Below are 25,856 nucleotides of genomic sequence, written 5' to 3' on the forward strand. Positions count from 1 at the left end.
ATTTTCCTACACATCCCCTAATTTTAAAACGGTTATTTGTGAGTCTTATTAATGAGCATGAAGTTGCAGGACTAGTAAAAAAAATTAACAGAAATCATATTTATGGTATTAGTAATAACTTACTGAATATTCTGGCTGTGCCTCTAATAACGTATATTAGTGGGTTAATCCACAACTTGTTAAGTGAGGGTGAAGTTCCAAACAAGATAAGCCGGGCTGAGTGGCTCTGACGGTTGAGGCGCTGGCCTTCTGACCCCAACTTGGCAGGTTCGATCCTGGCTCAGTCCGGTGGTATTTGAAGGTGCTCAAATACGTCAGCCTCGTGTCGATAGATTTACTGGCACGTAAAAGAACTCCTGCGGGACTAAATTCCGGCACCTCGGCGTCTCCGAAAACCGTAAAAGAGTAGTTAGTGGGACGTAAAGCCAATGACATTATTATTACAAACAAGTTAAAAATTGCTAAGGTCATACCTGTATAAGAGGTATAATAAATTTTATCTTAGTAACTATCGATCTATATCAATCCTTCTTACTGTTTCAAAGCTCTCAGAAAATGTGGTCAAAGACAGGCCATTAAGGTATATAATGTATTAAACTATATTTTCCGTACCAGTATGAATTTTTCCCTAACTCTAGAAACTGCAATGCTGTGGAGGACATTATTATTAAGTTACGGCTGCCCTTAGATTCGTGTATGATAGCATCAGGCCTCTTTATACAGTAGATCATCAGGAAGCTTTTGACACAGCTGACCATAATATTTTACTGCAGAAGTTGGAAAGAGCAGGGGAGTAGAGTTTTAGCACTTGTTTATTTATAGATTATCTTAGAGACAGGGTACAGTTGGTTAGTTTTTGTTTTTTAATATGCTTACGTCGCACCGAAACAGATAGATCTTACGGAGACGATGACATAGGAAAGGGCTAGGAATGGGAAGGAAGCGACCGTGGTCTTAATTAAGGTCTGGTGTGAAAATGGGAAACCATGGAAAAACCACTTTCAGGGTTGCCGACAGTGGGGTTCGACCCACTATCTCCCGAATGCAGGTTGATAGCTACGTGACCCATCCCGCACAGCCACTTGCTCGGTTAGTGGGTTAGTTAGTTGTATGGGAGCAAAAAGCACATAGCAAGCTGGTGTTCATCGGGGTTCTGTCTTAGGACCATTATTATTTCTTGTATTAATTATTAATTATATCGGGAACTTCCCGTTGTATGGGAGGCTGCCATTATTTTGTGATGACACCAGTATTTTTATATATGGAATTGTACTTATAATATTGAAGGAAAGATGCACCACGACATAACTTACATTCAGACTTGGCTTACTCTAAATTGACTAACAATTAGTAATACTCAAACTAACTACAACATCTTTCACAAACTATTATGTACTTTTCCTCAGGACATAACCTTGAGTTAAAAATGAAAGTGTAACTCCTGTTATTGGTGCACTCGGCCAATTAAAATATAAAGTTTCTCGTGTAATGTTGAAGGGTATTTATCATGGCCTAATTGAAAGCTACTTGAGTTGTTATTGATCTATGGGCATCCTGGATTAAAGAACAACTTCACTGAATCCACTCTTCAACTAACTCACCGTAACACCACGCAAACAGATCTACTGCAATGTTCTATCACTAGATGGTCTTAGTAATAAAGCTTCAGCTATTATGTTGTATAAACTGGAAAATAGACAATTTCATTCCATGATGTGTATGCATACAGTACAAGAGGAGCTACCAGAATGCTCTGTAAATCTACTAATTATAGGACTTATCCTTTGCTGCATTACAGTGTCAGCTTTTTCAATGGCCTTCCTGAGCGTATTCGAGAAGTTTCTAAACTGCAAGTCTCTAAAACGAAGATTACTGATTATCTGAAGGTGTACAGAAGTAAATTTTGTAGAGTCTTTTGTTACTATTTTGTATTACTGTTCACATTCGTTTTCTACCACAACAATATATTAGCGTGATGGCCTTTGGTCACAGGGGTCCCGGGTTCTATTCCCGGCAGGGCCGGGAATTTTAACCATCATTGGTTAATTTCGCTGGCACTGGGGTGTAGTCTTCATCATCATTTCATCCTCATCACGAAGCGCAGATCACGTACGCCTTAACTGATAGCACAGCGTAAAACTGTATTCAAAGCCTGTAACTTTCTTAATCTGGCTCTAGGTGAGTGTAGTGTCATGTGATCAAAATACCTGCACCTGGCGAGCCAATCATGTCTTTGGACACTGCTGGTACTAAAAGCCATACACCATTTCATTTTATTTTACTACAATATATATTTATATATGTTAGAATACAGTATACGGTACATTCTTTTGTCATGTGTCAATGTTCTCTTACTTCGTATGTTTTGTCAAATGTGACTTTTTGCTGTTTGTTTCACGTCGCTCCGATGCCCCGGGTTTGATTCCCGATGTCCTCAAATTTGTTGTTGTCTTTTGGGAAGTCCTTAGCATTAAAGTCCCGTGTCAGTAGATTTGCTGGTGCTGTATAGAACTCGTTTTCGAGAGAAAAGACTGGTCATTCTGGAACATCTCTACGCCTTAGGACCGACGGTAAAATGACATTTATATTACCTGATAATCCGCATTATTTGAGACAAGGGGAGAACCGTCAACGGAGGACAGAGATTGTATTGAAAACTGCCCGTCTCCCGATGCTGTAGCCATCATTGCCACCGACTATATTCAGAAACGTATTCTTGCTTGTCTAGAGCTCTATCGTTTGTCAGCACTCACTGAAGTTTCACCATACACCTGCATTTGTTCCTGTTTATAATCGTAGGCCTGCTAATGAGTGTGGGATGAAATTTGCCTTTCTGACGGTTCGACCCGCCTCCATTAAGAAGCAGGATGAAGATGTTCGGTAAAAGCCTGTCACGTCCCATTTTTTACATGTTGCTATTAAGATCTCACGAAAATGAGTTGTTAAACAAGACAGGCATCTATAAATCACATTTATAAGATACAAAACATCCAAATATAATTATATTTTAATATATTCCGGGAGACAGTGCGAACTACGTGGATATTAGAACTACACAGAAACATTAAGAAGCCTCTTAAATAATTATACGAGTATAACGAGACGCCAGGGTGTCAGAAATGTTTCCCGTGCCGGAGTTGTCGCATCTAAACACCCTCAAATACCAGCGACCTCGTCGTGGATCCAACGCACAATTTGGTGTCACTAAGATCGGCCTTTATGCCTTTTATTACATGTAAATAAAAGATGTACAAGTAATAATTTTTTTCTCGTGGCAATAACACATCGAAGGTTTTCGACGATGCAAGGATGTGGAAGGGCTACGACTGGGAAGGCAGCGGTCGTGGCCTTTAACGTACGGTCCAGCCCCAGCATTTGCCTGATGTGAAAATGGGAAACGACGTAAAAGTATCTTGAGGGGTGCCGATGGTGAGATTCGAATCCAGCATCTCCCAAATGCGAGCTCACAACTACGCGAACTTATCCGCCCTATGTGCCTGCTCTACCTTACTGGACACTGGATTGTATTAATTTATTTAAGATCTCTTTTTTTCCGTCTCATTGGCTGAATGTTCAGCGTAGCAGGATTCGGTTCAGAGGGTCCCAGGTTCGATTTCCGGCTGGATCGGAGTTTTTAATCGCATCGGGTTAAATCCCCTTACTCTGGGACTGGGAGTTAGTGTTTGTCTCAATACAGATATCTTCATTGACAGTCAACACATCACACTACCAACCACTGCAGAAACACGCAATGATGACTACATCGCTCTACATGGAGTTGTCGTCAGGGCGACATCCGGCTGCAAAACTTGATCGCGTCCACGTATGAGACATACTGGTACTCACGTATGAGGAGAAGATCCTTAAGCTCACCTTTTATGATCGAGTAGTGTTGTTAGACGTATTAACTGAATTGGTTGAAAATATCTATTTCGATTCCAATTCAATAGACGGCAACCACCACCTCTTGTCAGTGAGAATCAGAAGATATTTCGTTGCTGTTTACTTTACTACAGGTATCAATATTAAGAAAAAAACTTTTTTTTGTTAACATCGCACCGGCACAGATAAGTCTTATGGCGACGATGGGACAGGAAAAGCCTAGGAATGGGAAGGAAGCGGCCGTGGCCTTAATTAAGGTACAGCCCCAGCATTTGCCTGGTGTGAAAATGGGAAACCACGGAAAACCATCTTCAGGGCTGCCGACAGTGGGATTCGAACCCACTATCTCCCGGATGCGAGCTCACAGCTGCGCGCCCCTAACCGCACGGCTAACTCAACCGGTAAAACTTATGTTGTTCTGCTCACAGTACAGACTGTGAAGCTAAGGCACATGTATTGTGAAGGATTGGCTAAATGGCTAGGTCACTTCTAATTTCCACTATCAGAAGTGATCAAGGCGAATTTCTTACATCACCTGAAGATTTCTAGAGGTTATTGGTGTAGCTCAAACTACGAATTATGATCATGCTGCAACTCTTCACCGTGTTGATTATTACAATATGACAACAATTATTAATCAGTGCTGTAACATATAGTCATTGAACCAAGAAAACCCGCTATGTGATATTTCAGCTTAGAGCTCTGACCAGAAATGTTCTATCATCTAAGGTTCAGTATTGCATGAGCATTATCAACGAATTTTCGTTCCAAGTGATACATGTGGTGCGGGTCAGTATGTCTCCCCTCAATATTGTCACATAACGCTATTTCGAAGCGTAACGACGATATACAAAGTCAGCTAAAATGTTCAACTAAAACTAATATTATTTGTACGTCCCACTAACTAATTTGACGGTTTTCAGAGACGCCGAGGTGCTGGAATTTTGTCCCGCAGCAGTTCTTTTACTTACCAGAAAATCTTACGACACGAGTCTGATGTATTTTAATCACCTTCAAATCCCACCGGAGCGAGCAAGGATCGAACCTGCCAATTTGGAATCAGAAGACCAGCGCCTCAACAGTCTGAGCCACACAGCCCGGTAAATGTTCAACTCAAATAACTCGTAAACCGATAATTATATTGGAAATCCGTTTCCAATTGTAGTAATGTTACAAAGGGACTGAAGACCTGTTAATATTTGTTGACCGGGGGAGTTAGCCTTGCGGTTAGTGGCGCGCAGCTGTGAGCTTGCATCCGGGAGATAGTGGGTTCGAATCCAACTGTCGGCAGCTCTGAAGATGGTTTCCCATGGCTTCCCATTTTCACACCAGCCAAATGCTGGGGCTGTACCTTAATTAAGGCCACGGCCGCTTCCTTCCAACTCCTAGTCCTTTCCTATCCCATCGTCGCAATAAGACCTATCTGTGTCGGTGCGACGTAAAGTCACTATCAACAAAATGATTTCTTGACATATTTTGTATTACATTTTCGTCTGTCGCTTGGCACAGGCAAAAGCAAAATGTACCTAACACTGAAGTTTCAATCTTATTTATGTCTGTGACCTTATGGAAGCTACTGATGTATGTGGTGCTGGAACACAACTCATGGAATTTGTTTACAAAAACTTTGTAAACATCAAAAACAGTTTTTGTAGAATGATTATATTAACAGATGAAACACAAAATTTATCAAGAAATTTTAAATTGTTTTGTAAGACAACACCTATGAATGTCCTTTCCTATTTTGAGGATTACTGCTCCCTTTAATGGCAGAGTTGGTTAGGATTTAAATAAATCTTCTCTTTTAACTTTTGTTCACCATACGTCTGAAGCTGACAGTGCATTCATGGCCAGTTGGGGCTTTAACTGCCCATTATACGAAGTTTGTTCCCATGCTCAAAACTCGTTATTTGGGCTCCGAGCAGTTTCCACCAACCATAATCTCTCTGCCCGACCGTCTTGGCCTTCAGGAATTAACCCAGTACTCAGTGGTGAAGGCAGAAGGAACTTCAGATCCATGTGCCTGTCCAGAAGTAGAAATTATGTTTTTAGTCTTCCTGTTGGAGAAACGAGTCCACGTTCTTACATGGGAAACATTTTACCACTTCGTTTAGGCTGCCTCTAATGTGTGACGGCCCAGACAATTTGTGTGCTGACCAAGTATGAGCATCCACCATGACATACACATTGAAAATTGTTAGTATTCCCATGAATCTAGCAGTAAGAGACCTTAACAGACAAGTGCAGCTCCTAGTCTCCAAAATTCTGTCATCCGATTCTGAACACTAACTTTCGGAGGCTCTCCACAAGTTTCGCCCAAGAAGTCGTAGAAAATAATATTCTACACTCAAATATTTACAGTTGTGCTCACTGCTACAGGCCCAAAAAATACCCCGATATCATGGGTTTAATGACCACGATATTCTTGTCCGACTCCTTGACACTCTTCTGTTCAGAGGATCCGGTTTCGATTCGCGGTCGAGCGGGGGATTCTAGCCGCGTCTGGATAAAACCTTTGGCTGGGGGGACAGGGCGTTTCTGTTCTTCTTGATACCTACCTCTCCATATGCCTACACCACTGATGTCTGTTAGGTCATCATCCCAGGGGCTGGTTGGATCCTCAAAGTATCACCAGAGGTTAGGCGGTTATGGGGAAATCGCACAAAACTGATGTCAGCGCTGAAATGAGGCATGCTACGCAAGATGGGGGATAAGGATATTTGCCGTTGCATTCCTTGCTGAGCCAGAAATGGCTATTGCAGCACAACTGACCATATGAGTAAACCTTAAAAAAAACTCAGACGCGCTAGTTGTGCTCTGAATGTCATTACTCAGCAGCTTCCATGTTGTCACAGCCATGGATAAATGAGACTACTGTGAAAGCTATATTTTGCTCTGACCTGTGTCAAACAATATAATTTGCTTTAGGTCGAACCGACAAAGACAGAGCATACGGTGACGATGGTATAGGAAAGGGCTAGGGGTTGGAAGGAAGAGGCCGTGGACTTAATTAAGGTGCAGTCCCAGTATTTGTCTGGTGTGAAAATGGGAATCCACGGAAAACTATCTTCAGGGCTGCCGACAGTGGGGTTCGAACCCACTATCTCCCGAATGCAAGCTGCCAGCTACGCAGCCGCTGCGTCACGAGACTGATGTAAGAATAATGCATCCATCAAGAAATTGCACCAGGTGAACCACAAAAATGAAGAAATACATCCCTCCACATAGGGTTGCGTCAGGAAGGGCATACTGCCGTAAAACTGGGTCAAACCGATCCTGAGTAATTGGGAAAAGGCCAGGAAAAATAAGAAAAAGAAGAAGAAAAACAAGTAAAAAGAAATCCTACATTCCTGAATGACATAGCTCTCTTCTGTTCAGGGGATCCGGTTTCCATGCCCGTTCGGGCCGGTGATTATATGTGCGTCTGGTTTAAACCTCTGGCTCGGGGACAGGGTGTTTTTATTCGTCTTAATACACACCTCTTCATATGCCTACATTGCTTACACCACTGCCGAAAGTGGGTTCAAATCCACCATCTCCCAAATGCAGCATTACTCACAACTGGCGCTAGAGGATTATTAATAGATTGTACTCAAAGATTGTACCCCTATGTTATGAGGTCATTGGCCACGATATTCTTGTCCGACTCTTGCGAATAATTAACGGAATTTGTAGTCTTAACAACCTAACAGCGAATTTTAGGGAAAATTATTTAGCACAGCCTCACGCAAATTTGCCGGTGGGAAAGAAAAGCTAAATCTCTACGTACATGTAAGATAATAAACAAATGACATTCGTGAGAAATATGTTAATTGAGGAAAAGCTTGGGACATTCGGGTAGTCCTCTTGTTTTAGAACGTCCCCTGCAGATTCTTCACCACTGACCAAGAAGAACTTGTTCTCCAGACACTTCCCTTCTCACATCTGGTTCTTACATCATTTCCTAGGATTCGCCCTTCCTTGCAATTCGTGAGACTTACCGCTGCCCTACTTACGAAGCTTTGTCTTTCCTGATAAGGGACCAAATGATTCGAAGATATATTTATTTCACAATTCTACGATGGTGTTCTCATGTTTGGGGGAGAGCTGTTTTGTATGCCGAAGATGTCCACGGTAAACTTAACAATACAAGCGAGATGATGGAACATTTCGCAAGTGTGTATGTGTGAGTGAGTGAGTGAGATACCTGTTTGAACAAAACGGGAGTGAAATTGGTTTTGTGGTAGTTGAGCCTGTTGGGTGGTGACGTGTGCGAGCACGTGATCTGGAGTCTGGAGGATGCTGGAGCACGGAGAGAGCCTCACACAGCAGCATTGAGTGACCGACGGCCGACCAGCGCGGACTGAACTCAGCGAGCAGCTCTCACCTTCGCTTCTAGTGTAGTGTCGTACAGTCGCCGCCACAGGCCAGCCTGGTAAGTCTCACTTTCAGCTCAAGTGGATCTAACAGTTAGCCTGACAGTGTTGTGAAGAACTTACCACGGAATACCACTTGTATCTGAAGCGCCTGTTCCTAAAAATCTCGCTAATTTGCTTTTAATAAACATAGATGATCACCAACCTCAGTGTGCCAAACCAGGCGCTTCATTTAAAAACCGGTCTCTTTTGACAGAACTCTACTTAATTTAAAAACAGAATGAACGATCTTGAATTTTCTGCTTATTTTTGTTGACTCTTGAAGCCAGACAACCAAACATAACGATGTTACGCACGAGTTGTCTGGCTGTGAGCTTCATATAGCAACGTCTGCCAAGAAGAAGAAACACCTTGTTACGCGTGTCGGATAGCGTCATGCACGCCGGCCCAATCCCTGGAGCTGACAGCTACCTGGCTAGCCGGTGTCCTATTTCATGTATCTTGACTAATAACTGGTCCTTGTGGTTTTTAACCAACCATTGATCGTTTCTGCAGTCTCCTTCAATAACACAACTCGTTGAAATCACCAAGGCAAGGTTTTCTAAATACAGACCTTTCCAAAATCTAAAATATTCTAATAATTCTCTTAGTAATTATGGAAGAATTTATCTTCAAATTTAACTAAGTGTATATATATATATATATATTTACCGTCAAAATATTTGAGTACAGTCTATTAATAATCCTCTAGCGTCAGTTGTGAATAATTCAGTGAAATGAATGGCTTGAAGTGATTTATTCTGAAAGAAACAGACTCATGTTTGAGTGACAGCTAGGCGACTTCGTTTGTTTTGATGTATAATATGAAACTATAAAAACTAAACGTTTGTTTTGATGATACTCATAGCGATTAGCTGAAACGCCGTAGGTGTTACGAGTAGTTGTGGTCAGTGAAAATTGTGGAGAAATGTTGAAATATGGACTCACATCCTCAGATAGTGAGTAACATAGTGTCTCCTCCATCATAAGGAAGCTCCACTTCACCGTAGATAAATTCAGATGGTACGGTGACTTGTGATACTTGAACCTTATTAGGCCTCTTACAATAAATGTGGTGATAGTTTACGTGAATGATCAGACTTTCAAAAGAGCTAATCACAATTAAATAACATGCTGTTGGCTCTCCGAAAGAAAATCGTTCTTTCTGTTCTCCGAGGTAAAACTCCCGAAATAAATGTGTAACACCTTTAATTTTGTTCCTGAATATTCTGTTTCGATACGGTAGTACCAAAAACCTGCTTACGGAACAGCAACTGTACGTCCTTCCGAATATTACCGAATACAACATTTTAGAATGACCTGTGATGTGTTTGTGAAGTGTGCAACGTCTCAACACATAAGTGTGAGGTGTAGGGGAAATAGTAGCGCTCTTGATTAATGGATGGAAATTACTGCAGCCTTCCATTTCCGAAGAGTATGTTTGATGGTTGCAGTTAATAGAAGTACGAAATGTGATCTCACAAGTGCAGACTGATTAACATGCGTGATACGATTTTTCTGGACGATCACTCGCTGGCAAGAATGGGAAAAGGCCTCATCAAGGTAATAACAATGTTGGATCTTACTCCTCAACGTCTATGGCTTAACGACATTGCTAGCATAACAATTATTAAAATACGTAAAGGTCGTGATGGTACTGTCGATGAGCTTCTCTAATATAAAAACAATATTATTTGGCGTAATTCCTTTAAGAATCGTTGTTTACTTAAGTCAGCTGGTGCCTGAAGTACTGTCGCCACTCGTTTTCTCTGCGAGAATTGAGCCAGTCCAGTAAGTAATCACAGCCTGACTAACTGAGTGGAATGTCTATTACTCCCGGTATTCCGATTGTGAGACTGAAAGTAAGTCTATATAACATCGAGTCAAACCTTCCTATAATACAAGCTTACGTTAAAATACTTAGTTCTCAAATAACGTCTTCAATACTGGATTTAGAATGAGAAATGTGGAACTTTCTGGGGGAAACAGATTCTTCATGCCTTAAATATTTCTGTATTCTGGTCTTAATTGATTCATCATTAATATATTTATTCCAGTAAAAAATGTTTCGATCGATTATTTACATCGCGTACAAAAACTCTGGAAAGTGTCCGGAATTAATACTTGGGATTAATTCCTCTCTTTTCTTTTTTTTTTTTTTGCTAGTTGTTTAACGTCGCACCGACACAGGATTAATTCCTTAACAATGTGTTGAAGATGTTTGACAATTTCTGTTTCTTTACTACTTAGAGGTACATAGTTTCTTGATCACATTAATTCATCATATTATGAGGTGCAGGAGCAGTTCATATTCCAGGTCTACTTTTCAAACTGAATACACAACCTCCTTTGAACTAGCTGACAGCTTTGAATTGACGAATAGAAATTTTCATTGTAATAGAAGACTTAGTTCTAGCACACGCTAAGGCTACTACGCTGGAATCTTTCTCTTCATAAAAGCATTCTCAGAACTGTGTGTTTTATCCCAGGGGAAAAAGAGACAATTGCGTATCATTTAAACGAAGATGATGGATTACTACGGCAAGACTCGAACTCAGAGCGCTCAGCCCACGCCCCCAGCTCCCTTCTCCGAGCACGGCTAGCTTTTTCAACTTGTCCTTATAAGGAGAATCTGCTGGTTGGTCGTGTGTGTGCGTGCGTGTGGCGATTTATTACCTCACTTAACATTTAACACGCTAATTGAGACAGTGCCATTACAGTGGCAAATGTTGGGAGCAAGACGCGCTAGTGAGTCTTACTTCACTCAACAAACACTCAATTGTTTCCATCCATCACTCGCTCATCCTCAGCAGCATCTTTATATGGAAGACCAAATTCACATTGGATATGTGGGAGGAAAACCGCCGATTTCAATAACAGATTTTATTTTAAGTCGAAAATTCATGATTGAATTTTATAACTCCGTAATGTATCAATGTCTATATTTAAGGAAATACGCAAACTAGTCATTTTATTTGAGCTCAATTCGGTACAAACATTCCACTGACCGGCAAGTAAATATTCAGAATATTGCATTTAATCTCAAATAATGAAAAATATTTCTACAAAGTATTTACAGTACAAAATCTGTTGATTTTGTCAATATCCCACTAGTTTGACTTGTTGAAATATTACCTCAAATGTCATGTTAGATTGTAGTTTAACGCGACTGCTAAGATTGTGTACTGCAATTTTACGTACAATCTGAACTACAAATATGAAACATTCTATATTAAGAATTCTACATGCATTGACCGGTATTTGAACCGTGGACACTTCCGTAAGAAGCTATTGACTGACACTGAGCTGCCACACCCCCTTGGCACCCAACCTGTCACTTAACGCTGACCGACAGATTCTCAATGACAACATGATATGCTGTGCTAATAACTTAATCTTGCAGCCGACCACGCCAACACTCAAAGGGTAGGGTTAAATGGTTAAATGGTTAGGGATTTCTCAAGAAAATTCCACACCCACGGTACGAAAATGCTAGGAGAATAGGTTATTTTAATTCCGTAGCACCTATATCGATAATAGGTGAAAATAATTGACAGTTTCGTAGTATGTTTATTTTAGGTTATTTAGAGAGAATGGGGGTTGTGTGGCCCAAGTAGACGTTCATTCAGTGGGACATGGGTTCGATTCCCCATCAGGACCTCGATAAATTTAGAAAGGAGATTTTTGAAGGGGCGCAGGTTCACAAAGTCTGCACTAGAAATGAGTACTAGGATAATCGCTGTGGCTAAAGGTGGATGGGCATGGAGCTAACCATTCTCTCCCACTTAGTGGAGACAGTGGAAGCCTTTACCTTCCACACCTCTATGGGCCTTCAAGGCCTGTAATGAGTCAAACAACAACAAAAAAAGCTTCTAAGTAGTAATAAAACTGATGGTTTTTAAGCAACGGGGCCTACGGGTTGGTTTACATAGTCTCCGAACCATTAGGACAGACATTTCCAATTTGGAATTTTTTTCATGCCCTAAGATACATATATTTTGATGTAACTGTGATGTGAGATGTAATTACTTATATTTAATATACACACACGCACACACATGTTCTTTCCGAGAAGTGCTTGCGTGCTGCTGTGATATAAACGAACAGTTATGGCAGCACTGTGAAAGTATTGTGCTATAGAAGTATTTCTAGCATACTAGTCATGTTTCCCTATATGCAGCACCGTATAATGATGTAATTACCAACAGATCATTACAACTAATTGAATGTAGATGGCATGCAAATAATTGTGCTGAACGGAACTGAATTCTAAGAAGTGAATTCGTATGACAGTCACAGGTAACTTACTGCTTATCGAGCCGGGCTGAGTGACTCAGACGGTTGAGGCGCAGGCCTTCTGACCCCAACTTGGCAGGTTCGATCCTGGCTCAATCCGGTGGTATTTGAAGGTGCTCAAATACGCCGGCCTCGTGTTAGTAGATTTACTGGCACGTAAAAGAACTCCTGCGGGATTAAATTCCGGCACTTCGGTGTCTCCGAAAACCGCAAACGTAGATAGTGGGACGTAAAAATATGATTATTATTATTATTATTATTATTATTATTATTATTATTATTATTATTATTATTATTATTAACTGCTTATCGAAATTATCGCCATTTCTCTGTAAACACATGGTTGTTCACAGTAGTACTGGAGAAATTACCTAGCAGTACTCTCCCTTAAAACAACAATCATCACCACAGTAGTTATGAGCTTATCCCGAGAAGCTATCTGTTTTATTTGACGTGTACAATCTAGATTGTCACGATTTCTGCTTCTCGATCTTCGTGTATAACTACATACTCGTAATGTTCATGGATATTGAATAATGATATCCGTTAAAGTACATCGAGTGAGTTGGCTCCGTGGTACGAGTCATGTAGCTATAAGTTTCCATTCGGAAGATAATGGGTTCGAACCCCACCTTGGCAGCACTGAGAGTAGTCTTTCGTGGTTTCCCACTTTCATACCAGACTACCGCCAGGACTGCGAATTAATTTAGGCCGCTATCTTCTCAGTTCGTGTCCTGTCCTGTCCCGGCGTCACCGAAAACATTGCTGTGTTATTGCGCCGTTAATTGACTGGCAAAATGAACATCCGTTACCATAGTATTTTCTACTGCTACACTCCAGGTCTAGCGGGACAGCCTACCTAGCCGTGACGCCGTGTATGAACAGAATTAATGGTAACTTGTGGTCCATATCTCCGTTCTCGAATTAATCTATGCTAGCCAGTACTCATGACCATTTAGTAGATATTTCCTTATGTGAAGTTCACCTTCCATTCCCATACAAAACAAAATATGAGAGTGGTGTGAACTTGAGTGAATTTGAGTGTTGAAAGTGTGAGAGCGAATTCCCTAGCGCCTTCTCCACAAGGAAGTGGATTACATACATTCAGAGTTTCCCGGCCAGTGTATACGGAATTTCTGAAAACGACATTTCCACAACTCTGTGGTTCGAATTCCACGTAAAACTGGAAATCCCATGAATGTGGTCGCGATATCAACACTCACGAAACAAAATCAAACTTTCTTGCATTACATTCCGAGTTTCATTTCTTCAAAATGGTGTACTTCTTTTCCCTACATATTATTTTCTGTACCTCTTCTAGTGTTTATTTCGGAATCTTTTATATATATTCCTACTCTGTTCGATTTCTATTAACACGTTATAGAAGTATGAAATATTTAACAATAATAATTATAATAATATAATAATATAATAATATGAATTTAATATCCCCTCAGCAAATAACGATCTTTAAAGGACAGTAGAATGCCAGAATTGTATTATGAAATGAGGCGCGCTCTCTCTCTCCCCTCTCTCTCTCTCTCTCTCTCTCTCTCTCTCTCTCTCTCGCCCTCTATGTATTTTTAAAAAATTGGGGAAATAATAATAATAATAATAATAATAATAATAATGATAATAATAATAATAATAATTTGTTGTTCAGAGTTCGTGCTAACCGGGAAAGTTCTTAGTAGACGTACGGGTATCGTAAATTTGTTCCGTAGGACTTCCTTGACGTACTAGAACCTAATTATTATATTAATATATTAATATAAAAAGTAGTTAGTGGGACATAAAACTATTATTATGATAGTGTAATTTACAAAATAAGTAATACAGTGTGTACACGATTCCTTTGGGTGTTATTGCAGTAATGTAAAATGCATTTCAGTAACTATAGTAGTACTAGTAGTAGTAGTAGTAGGGCCTAATAATAATAATAATAATAATAATAATAATAATAATAATAATAATAATAATAATAATAATAATAGGCAGCTCAGTTAATCGCATAAGCAACATTACATCCCTTAAATTTCATCAACATCAGCTGGGTTTGAACGCGCTATTTTGAGAATAGATGGCTAACCACTAACTGACTGCGCCTCTGAGGTCGATTGTCTCTGGTCACGTTCATCTGCGACGGATGCCAGAGAACTTGTCGCTACAATTACTGTATCAAGAGTCACTTGTACTGCTCGTCGTTGTTATAATGTATTTAATACCTAGCTTGCATACAACACGAATGGAAAAATGAAGATTCATCCCTTCACTGCGACTGTCATAGTGTTGTTGTTATGTTGTGATCATTGGATGACGAAGTTGGTGTTACTGCATCGAAGTAGCTTAGGATATCTTCTTCAATAACCCGATGTACTTACAACGTGTAAAGCCCATGTGTATTCGTTGTGTCTGTACAAACATTTGTAATTTAATTGAGAAGGAATATGGAGTGACTTACCTCACGTTCCGGCAATGGAAGTTGAAGTAGGGGTTACGGATGAATACCACTTACAGTACATTTTCGTAAGAAAGGTTTTTTTTTAATCCACGTTTCTACTGAGGTCCACATCTTCAGTCTTAAATTAGTGACAAAACCGAGAATCGATTAGTGACACCCGGGTGGGAAGCTATTACGCTCATCTCTCAATGAATGTAAAAGAAGTACGACTCTTACAGTTTCCGATAATATACTAGATGTTTGACCAGGCCGAATGTCTCAGACGGTAAAACTCTGGCCTTCTGAGCTTAAGTTGGCAGGTTCAATCCCACTCAGTCCGGTGGTGTTTAAAAATACGCCGGCCTAGTGCCGCTAGGTTTGCCGGCACGTACGGGAATTCCTGCGGGATAAAAATCTGGCATCACGGTGTCTCTGAAAATATAAAAAGTAGTTAGTGGGACATAAAACTATTATTATGATAGTGTAATTTACAAAATAAGTAATACACTGTGTTCACGATTCCTTTGGGTGTTATTGTAGTAATGTAAATTGCATTTCAGTAACTATAGTAGTAGTAGTAGTAGGGCCTAATAATAATAATAATAATAATGATAATAATATTAATAATACTATTAATAACAATAATAATACTAATAATAATAATAATAATAATAATAATAATAATAATAATAATAATAATAATAGGCAGCTCAGTTAATCGCATAAGCACCATTACATACTGTAAAAGTTGTAAGTAAACTCAATTGCTGTTTTCTTACAACAAATCATAGAGCGATAGATATTTGCAAACCGAGCTCGATAGCTGCAGTCGCTTAAGTGCGGCCAGTATCCAGTATTCGGGAGATAGTAGGTTCGAACCCCACTGTCGGCAGCCCTGAAAATGGTTTTCCGTGGTTTCCCATTTTCACACCAGGCAAATGCTGGGGCTGTACCTTAATTAAGGCCACGACCGCTTCCTTCCCACTCCTAGCCCTTTCCTGTCCCATCGTCGCCAAAAGACCTATCTGTGTCGGTGCGACGTAAAGCAACTAGCAAAAAAAAAAGATATTTGCAATGCTTGTCGTTGCCGTAAATGAACATAGACAAATTATCACCTTGAATACATAAAAATATTGCCATTCATCTAAAAGCAATGTAGAACCTGTATAGGCGTAAGAGAACCTCACTTCGAAACAAAATAGTGAGAATTGTTGCAACACCATTGCAATTGAACTTTCTGTGGCATTTTTGTTTTCTTCAACTTCTTTTTTGTTTAACTAAGAAATGGACACATCAAACAAATGGAAATTAAATAAGAATATTAACATTTGTATCTTGCCAAAAATTACTTAATTTCCTACCTCAAGTCAAGTGTTCTCTCCAACCCTTCCAACGTTCTGGGCAGACTTTAGGATCAGCGTCATTCAGCCATCACGGCCCGTTTAATACCCACGACTGTAATTTAAAAGGACGTGTAAATATCACTGTGACCACAAAAACTAGTCGTGGCGTAATTTCAAAGAAAACGTTGATGGTGATTTACTGACGAGAGTTAAAAGTCTAGTTTAAATATTCATATTCGCCGTGAGCTCGGTAGGCTCGTTTGATGTCTCTTTGTTGACGCGCCCACGATCCTCCAACTTGGTCGCCTTCAAGAGCGTATGAGCTGAATATAATATCGTGAGTAGTTCTCTCTTGAAACCACCTACACACTCGTAGTAGATGGTGGAATTGGCGTTCTCTGCGAGTGTTTACATCTTGTAAGTTTTGAACAAAAGGACAGATCCAGTGTCCGATTCGGATCTGTAAAGAAATAATACATTTATTACAATGGATCAATGTTTTTATCTTTCATGAGTACCTTTTTAGCACATTACCCAATAGCTATACACTAAGGGCAGTTGTTCAGACCACCTAACCTGCTGTGATGGAATGGGAACACTGAGTGAACGGAATACGCGATAATTTGGACGGAGAATTGAGAAAAGGTCAACTGATATCAATAATAGAAGCTGAAGTATGCTTGGAATTTAAATGTACCAGCATAGGCCTGCTGATCCCATAAATATTACTACAGTATATTCGATCAGATGATGTGAAATGCTATTTTCTTCATTCGATGTGTTCAAAACATATTTTTTTCTTGCCTGTTTCTCAATTTCTTGGGGTTGGCACTTCGTGTGGATTTGGCCCTGCCTGACGGCCACATATCCTTTCTAAAGCCAACACTATGTGGAACGATGTATTCACTATTAGGCCTACGTGTGCCGGGCTGAGTGGCTCAGACGGTTGAGGCGCTGGCATTCTGACCCCAACTTGGCAGGTTCGACCTTGGCTTAGTCCGGTGGTATTTGGAGGTGCTCAAATACGACAGCCTCGTTTCGGTAGATTTACTGGCACGTACAAGAACTCCTGTGGGATTAAATTCCGGCACCTCGGCGTCTCCGAAAACCATAAAAGTACTTGGTGGGACGTAAAGACATTATTATTATTATTATTATTATTATTATTATTATTATTATTATTATTATTATTACTATTATTATTAGATGCGAAAAAGACCAGAAAACTGATCACGCAAAGCTCACTTAGAAGTTGTGCATTTCCTTCTTTGCCAGGCAACCTACAATTTTTCTCTCATCGTGGTTCTTCGTTCTTCTGTCCTCTCTCTGACTCTACTCCCCACTTGCTGATTTTCGTTCTGTAGCAGGATCGGTCAGCGATGGCGTTTCTGTTGTGGTTGGTAGTGTGGTGAGGTGTAAAGAGATATTAGGACGAATAAAAACACCCATTTCCCGGTCCAGAGAAATTAAATTAAAATGAGTGATCCGTCCGAGAATCGAACCGGGCCCTCTGAACCGAAGGCCACACTATGCTGACCATTCAACCAAGAAGCCGGATTATTGTTATTATTATTATTATTATTATTATTATTATTATTATTATTATTATTATTATTATTATTATTATTATTATTATTATTATTATTTCGTGTGGCTATTTGTAGCCGAGTGCAGCCCTTGTAAGGCAGACCCTCCAATGAGTTTGGGCGGCATCTGTCATGTGTAGGTAACTGCGTGTGATTGTGGTGGAGGATAGTGTTATGTGTGGTGTGGTGTGTGAGTTTCAGGGATGATGGGGACAGCACAAACACCCAGCCCGCGGACCATTGGAATTAACGAATAAAGGTTAGAATACCCGGCCCGGCCGGGAATCAAACCCGGGACCCTCTGAACCGAAGGCCAGTTCACTGACCAGTTCGCCAACGAGTCGGACATTATTAATATTATTATTATAGATAGTAACGTTGAGATCAGGTATGGATAACCGAGAGGATTATAAGCTTCCTTCACTGAGTGTTTCTGGTCGAGTTCTCTCAGAAAGTTTATGCAAGAGGTGGTGTTTACCTACAGGCTTGGACACACGTTCCACACCCAGTTACCTCCCCCATCTTAACGCTACATGTCATCGGATGGCCAACGCGCCCGATATTTGATGCGGAGGGAGATAAAAGCTCAAATTACGACGAGCTTGCCGCTCGTGTATGACGTCACTATAGGTTCCCGCCCCTCCCTGCGGGTACATACTTGAGTTCTCAGGAACACAGGAAGGTTTGTGGTAGGTCGCACTAACCACACGCACTCCAGCCACCGGGTACTCGTCACTGCTGTTCATGGAAGAATAAGTGCGGCCCCAGATCTACCCGATGCCCCTCGCATCGTGCGGCATGTGTGTGTTCATTTTAGTATCCGTACAGCGATTAAATTTTTTCTTCTTCTTCTTCTTCTTCTTCTTCTTCTTCAGTTTTTGTTGTTGCTGTGACTACAGTTTATCATCTCAAGTCAAGTGTTCTCTCTTCGCTCCCGTAAAGTTGTTCTGTAAACAGACCGATGTAAAGATAATTTCGTTCGGGAACTGACTTCCTTCTTACAGAGTTATGTTGATTGCCACTGCGAGCTCACAGCATTAGCCTTACTGCATCTTCCATCATTTTAATAGTATAATTGTACAATTTTTTGACCGAGCAAGTAGGCGTGCGGTTAGGGTCGCGCAGCTGTGAGCTTGCAGTCGGGAGATAATTGGTTCGAACCCCACTATCAGCAGCCCTGAAGATGGGTTTCCGTGGTTTCCCATTTTCACATCAGGCAAATGTTGGGGCTGTTCCTTAATTAAAGCCACGGTCACGTCAATCCCACTCCTAGCCTTTTCCTATCCCATCGTCCCCATAAGATCTGTCAGTGTCCGTGCGACGTAAAGCAAATTAAAAAGTAATTGTATAATCTTCCTTCAACGTCACTTTCACCATGTATATGGGATCATCATGACACCTATATTGGATTTTGACTGGAAGTTTAAGAGCGGACGCCCTTCATGCCGCAATATGTTTGCCTTATTGAGAAGCACAAGTCAAAGTTATTCGAACTCAGGTGCCCCTTTTGGGATTTGAGTGAATAGATCACTACGGTTATCAAGTAGCAGATACGGTACGTTTATGTGGTTATGAAGGAAACCGCAAAAACCAATGGTGGCGCTAAAGTGAGGCATTTTGTGAAAGATGAGGAATGGAGTAGCTTGTAGGTGCTTTCCTCACTGACCCAGAAAATGCTATTGCAGTCACTATGAGTAACACTTCTCAAAGCATCCAGGCTCCAAATGGAATACTCAGCGCCCTCAGCAACTACCACACTGCTCTGTCACAGCCATGAGAGAGACCGGAACTTTAGTGAAAGCGATATTTGCCAAGAGATAAGTGAAAAAAAAATCACTCATCAATAGATAGCAGTGTGGATATAATAATAATAATAATAATAATAATAATAATAATAATAATATGTTATGCCTTTCAGCGTTCAGTTTTCAAGCCTCTGTGAATTTACTAAACGTCGCCAAAATCCTCTATTTCCAACTAGTGCTTTGGCCTCTTATCTTTAAATCGTTAGAAACTGAGTCTAACCATCGTCGTCTTGGTCTCCCTCTACTTCTCTTACCCTCCATAACAATGTCCATTATTTCCTGAGGTAACCTATCCTCTTCTCTTCGCGTCACATGACCCCACTACCGAAGCCGGTTTATGCGTACAGCTTCATCAGTCGAGTTCATTCCTAACCTAGCCTTTATCTCCCCATTCCGAGTACCCTCCTACAATTGTTACCACCTGTTTGTACCAGAAATCATTCTCGCTGCTTTCATGTCTGTTATATCTAACTTATGAATAAGATAGCCTGAGTCCACCCAGCTTTTGCTCCCGTAAAGTAAAGTTGGTCTGAAAACAGACCGATGTAAATATAATTTCGTACGGGAGCTGACTTCCTTTTTACAGAATACTGTTGATCGCAACTGCGAGCTCACTGCATTAGCTTAACTGCACCTTGATTCAATCTCACTTAATATATTACCAGCCTCGGCGAACACACAACCTAAATACTTGAAATTATCTACCTGCTCCAGCTTTGTATAATAATAATAATAATAATAATAATAATAATAATAATAATAATAATAATAATAATCTTAACAGGTTTGTTTCCTTCTCCTTCACTGTAGTCCCGAAGCTTTTGTTGTCATTGCTTCATGTAAGAATCGTAAAATGTGTATAATGTTCTGCAGTTGTGTACCGATCTCTGTGTATCTAGTTTATTAATTACGAACTGGTCCGAGATTTGGAAAGGAACCAACCCATCAATCACCCGGAGTAGAAATGGAGGAACCATGGGAAGCTAATGATGAACTGGTCGAGAGAGCTGCCTACGGTAAGAGGACACCGTTTCATTCCCCCAAAGCAGTTTTAAATTCATGACAAAATCAGGAATCAAAACAAAGCCAGTTAGTTACTGCGCTAACCTCTAGACCATAATAATAATCTTTCATGTTCGATTTCCCTATTGCAACGGTTCTTTTGTTCCAGGAGTTACATTTAGAGCCCGAATATTTATGAAACACGCCGAGCGAATTAGCTGCGTGGTTTTTGTCACGTAACAATGGGCGTCCATTCGGGAGATAGCAGGTTCAAACCCAACTGTCGGCAGCTCTGAAGATGGTATTCTGTGGTTACCCATTTTCATACTAGGCAAATGCTGGGGCTGTACCTTAATTAAACCCACGGCCGCTTCCGTCCCACTCCTAGCCGTTTCCTCTCGCCATATGACCTATCGGTGTCGGTGCAACGTAAAGTAACTTATAACAAAAAGACTTTATGCAACAATAGGTTAGAACACAAACCTGCTTGGCGAAAAGCAATCGTCACATAGCCATCTCTACGGATATGTACGGAGAGACGTAAGAATTATACGGTTTCTAATAGACCGTAACCTTAATGTTCATGCAGATTATTTTACGGGCTCAAATAATGATAATGTTATTGTTTTTACGTCCCACTAACTACTTTTACGGGTTTCGGAGATGCCGTGGTGCCGAAATTTAGTCCCTCAGGAGTTCTTGTACGAGGTAGTAAATCTACTGACACGAGGCTGACGTATTTGAGCACCTTCAAATAACAGCGGACTGAACCAGGATCGAAGCTGCCCAGTTTTTACGGACTCACTGTGTGGGCTAGAGCATACCTTCTACTACCTTCACTAAGATTGCATTCTGACTTATTGCCGCACAAAAATCTGTGCTCTGTGTAGAACACTTGTGCAAAAGGTAACCGAATGTGTGACTGCTGACAAATTGTACATTATTATTATTATTATTATTATTATTATTATTATTATTATTATTATTATTATTATTATTATTCTCTACTCTGGTGGGGTCACGAACGCAAAGTGTGCCGCAAATGTAAACTTTGTCCAGTTGTATGGGCGAATGCCCTTCCTGACGCATAACCTATGAGAATGGATGTGTTCACTACAGCGTGATTTTCAGACAATGAGAGGATGGTGTGTTGTATGTAAATAAAAGAATCTTTGCACTAATATGAAGATGAATTTCTTGATTCAGCAGTTTCAGCAATGTTTAATTACCGTAAGTCATATCACTTGAAGTCCGAAGAGTTGGGGTACTTCATCTCCAACGGCGTCCTGTACTTCCACGAATCCATAATTGAGTATGGCCTAGCTTGTTGGGGCAGGGGACTTTAACGCCTCTTAATAGGCGCAGGGGTGGAGAACATCAATCATAACTTGCCGCTATCTTCTCCACGCTCGTGATGATCGTAAAGATGAGAACCCATTGCACTCTCCGTAGTTGTCTCGCACTGGCATATGCCTAGCCTAAACACTGTTCTCAATGAGATAAACCAAGGTACTACGGATTGTTTCTAAAAAATTATATTTAAATTCGGCAATTAAATCCATTATTGGAGAGAGCAGAAAATCAGGGTGCGCCATATTCCACAGACAGTTGACGGCGGAATGTGAAAATGTATTATGAACGATGATAGTTCCCTCCATGGACCAGTGGCGGTGTGTTGGCGTCCGGATCCCAAGATCCCGGGTTCGAACCCGGCAGAGTTATACGGCTTTGTCAAGGACGGAGAAAAAATTCAATGGCTGCTCCATGTCGTACGATGTCGATATGTTAAAGACCTCTGGTGACACATTTTGTGTTTTCACGACAATATTATTCAATTAAAATTAATTAAAAACTCAGTCGTAGATCACCCAGGGAACATCCATATTACTCTGCCATGGCAGAGCCCTCAGATCCTGTAATAATTCCTGCCATGGCAGAGTAATATGGAACGTTAAAATTGACCCGCACGAATCTTGATTGCATCAAATTAAAACGCCAGCACGCGGTATCTGAGGCCATACGATTATTACTTTTTTTTTTGCTAGTTGCTTTACGTCGCACCGACACAGATAGGTCTTATGGCGACGATGGGATAGGAAAGACCTAGGAGTTGGAAGGAAGCGGCCGTGGGCTTAATTAAGGTACAGCCCCAGCATTTGCCTGGTGTGAAAATGGGAAACCACGGAAAACCATCTTCAGGGCTGCCGACAGTGAGGCTCGAACCCACGGTCTCCCGGATGCAAGCTCACAGCCGCGCGCCTCTACGCGCACGGCCAACTCGCCCGGTATTATTGTAATTATTATTATTATTATTATTATTATTATTATTATTATTATTATTATTATTACTATATAATCGCTTGAACTCTATATTAGTAACAGTGAGAACATTCTTTCTTAACATCGGTAATTTTGAAGAGGTACTTTCAAGAGTTCTGTCTTATAAATCACTCTTAGCGGGCGAGACCCATGAACCCAACCTGAAGACATCAACAATAATTGCAGGACTGAGTGACCCAGACGGAAGATCGCTGGCTGGCTTTCTGAACCGAAGTTCTGATCCTGGCTCGATCCGGCAGTATCTGAAGGTGCTCAAATACGCCACCCTCGTGTCAGAATATCTACCGAGACGTAATTAACACCTACAGAACAAAATCGTCGGCACTTCGGTGTCTCCTAAAAACCGTAAAGCTAGTTAGTGGGACGTAACACCAGTAACATTATTATTATTATTATTATTATTATTATTATTATTATTATTATTATTATTATTATTATTATTATTATTATTATTATTATTATTATTATTATTTGCTTTACGTTGCACCGACACAGATAGATCTTACGGCGGCGAAGGGATAGGAAAAGCCTAAGAGTGGGAAGGAAGCGGTCATGGCCTTAATTAAGGTACAGCCTGGTGTAAAAATGGGAAACCACGGAAACCATCTTCAGGGATGCCGACAGTGGGGCTCAAACCCATTATATCCCGGATGCAAGCGCACAGTTGCACGCTCCTAACCGCACGGCCAACTCGCCCGGTAACTCCGGGTTCGATTCCCGGCCCTGTCAAGGATTGTATTGTGGTTGTGGGGGTTGATTCGATGTTACTCAGCCTGCGTGAGAACAATTGAACAGCTAGCTATCTGACGGTGAGGTAGCAGCCCCGTTTTAGTAATCTCAGAATAATGACCGAGAGGATTCGTTACGCTGACTACGCGTCTCCCCGTAATCTGCAGGCCTTCGGACTGAACAGTGGTCGTTTGGTAGGCCAAGGACTTCAGGTCTGTAGCAGCATGGGGTTTGAGTTGTGTCTCTCTTAAAAAGGTAAAAGTTAATGTTCCTGAGCGTTAGAGTAAATTGTCCCCGAGGGTTGACCCCTTGATTGATGTTAAAGCCTGGTGTACTGATGTTCATCAGCATAACTTCCTTTCCCTTTTCATCATTTGATCTTTAAGTGGTGTGAGTCATCGTTCTACTAATAGACTTTATGCTCTTATGTTGTAGCAGGGACTGTACTTGCTATACAAGTCAATTTTTATGCATAATTTAATCACGACATTGCACAAGGCCAGTGGACTGGATCCGGGCGTGTTATATCGCGGCACAGAACTGATCATCGAAACGTGCAAGCTGACGCTCGTGCCACACCGACTCAGGTTCAGCAATTAGCATAAGAACTTTCACACTTCTTTCTCGTAGATTACATCAGTGACTTACACCTGCTTATCTCAAATCTAATAACGTTGCTTTTAACAACAGGCACACGCGATCATAACAAGATTTCTGATACCACATTCACGTAAATACTTAAGTTCCTCTGGTATATACACTTCGTCAAGCTCTGTTGCCTACCTGAGGCAAGGCAGACGTCCTAAGCTTCTCTAATCTCTCATCCTTACTTTGAAGGTTTCTTAATACTTGTATTGGTGGTTCAGAGAAAAGAAGACCCCTACGCGATAGCTGTTTCTACTAATAATCGATCGAATTGGTCAAACATTCGAAGAATAGAAATATTAACCTCCTTTGGTGCTAGGTATTTTGAGATGAAAAGAAAAATCAGTGCCGAATTATTTTTACAAACTATACTTCATCATGGCTGTGTGCTAGTTGAACCCATCCACCTTTAAAATTCAGTGCTTTTCTTCTATTTTTTACAATTTGCTTTAGCCTACGTCGTACCGACACAGATAGGTCTTTTTTTTGCTAGTTGCTTTACGTCGCACCGACACAGATAGGTCTTATGGCGACAATGGGACAGGGAAGGGCTAGGAGTTGGAAGGAAGCGGCCGTGGCCTTAATGAAGGTACAGCCCCAGCATTTGCCTGGTGTGAAAATGGGAAACCACGGAAAACCATTTTCAGGGCTGCCGACAGTGGGGTTCGAACCTACTATCTCCCGAGTACTGGATACTGGCCACACTTAAGCGACTGCAGCTATCGAGCTCGGTACAGATAGGTCTTATGGCGACGAAGGGATAGAAAAGACCTAGGAGTGGGAAGGAAGCGGCCATGGCCTTAACTAAGGTACAGCCTCAGCATTTACCTGGTGTGAAAATGGGTAACCACGCAAAACCATCTTCAGGGCTGCCGACAGTGGGGTTCGAACCCCACTATCTCCCGGATGCAAGCTCACAGCTGCGCGCTCCTAACCGCACGGCCAATTCGCCCGGTAAACTTCAGTGTTATGCAGCTCCTCGATTATAAGAAGTTACCTTTATGACACATACAGGGCATTCCATGTAAAATCGAACAGCAAAAGAAATGAATATCTTTTAAGTTTGAAGTTTACAAAAATAAAGTGGTTGGAGGCATTCATTTTTGCACAATATTAGCTTCCGCTGTTCAATAGTATTCATTAGTTTAAATGTTGAACGTAGAATATTTTTCACACACTCGAATTCTTACATAAATATTATTAACAAAAGATAGGACCTTCATTTCCTTAGTTACAAAATAATATAATACTCTATAATGAAGGTCTTAGACATTTTTTTATTTATTAACATGTCCTTTATTACACTTGACCGACTTTCCTAACATTTTAAAAGAATATTTTGAAAGTCACTATGGTTTCCTATTCAAAGCAGGAGACGGTGGGATTCGAACCCA

General features: G+C 40.8%; 1 protein-coding gene across 1 annotated transcript in view; it reads left to right on the forward strand.

The window, feature by feature from the left end:
• The first annotated feature begins 8,204 nt into the window (after positions 1-8,204).
• Positions 8,205-25,856, forward strand: part of LOC136863769 (microtubule-associated protein futsch) — a 395,621-nt gene continuing 377,969 nt past the window's right edge. Inside the window, exon 1 of the mRNA XM_067140122.2 lies at positions 8,205-8,296. The gene's annotated coding sequence lies outside the window, so the exon portion shown is untranslated. The remainder of the gene's footprint in view (positions 8,297-25,856) is intronic.

Source organism: Anabrus simplex, chromosome 2 (assembly GCF_040414725.1).
Source record: "Anabrus simplex isolate iqAnaSimp1 chromosome 2, ASM4041472v1, whole genome shotgun sequence".
NCBI lineage: Eukaryota > Metazoa > Arthropoda > Insecta > Orthoptera > Tettigoniidae > Anabrus > Anabrus simplex.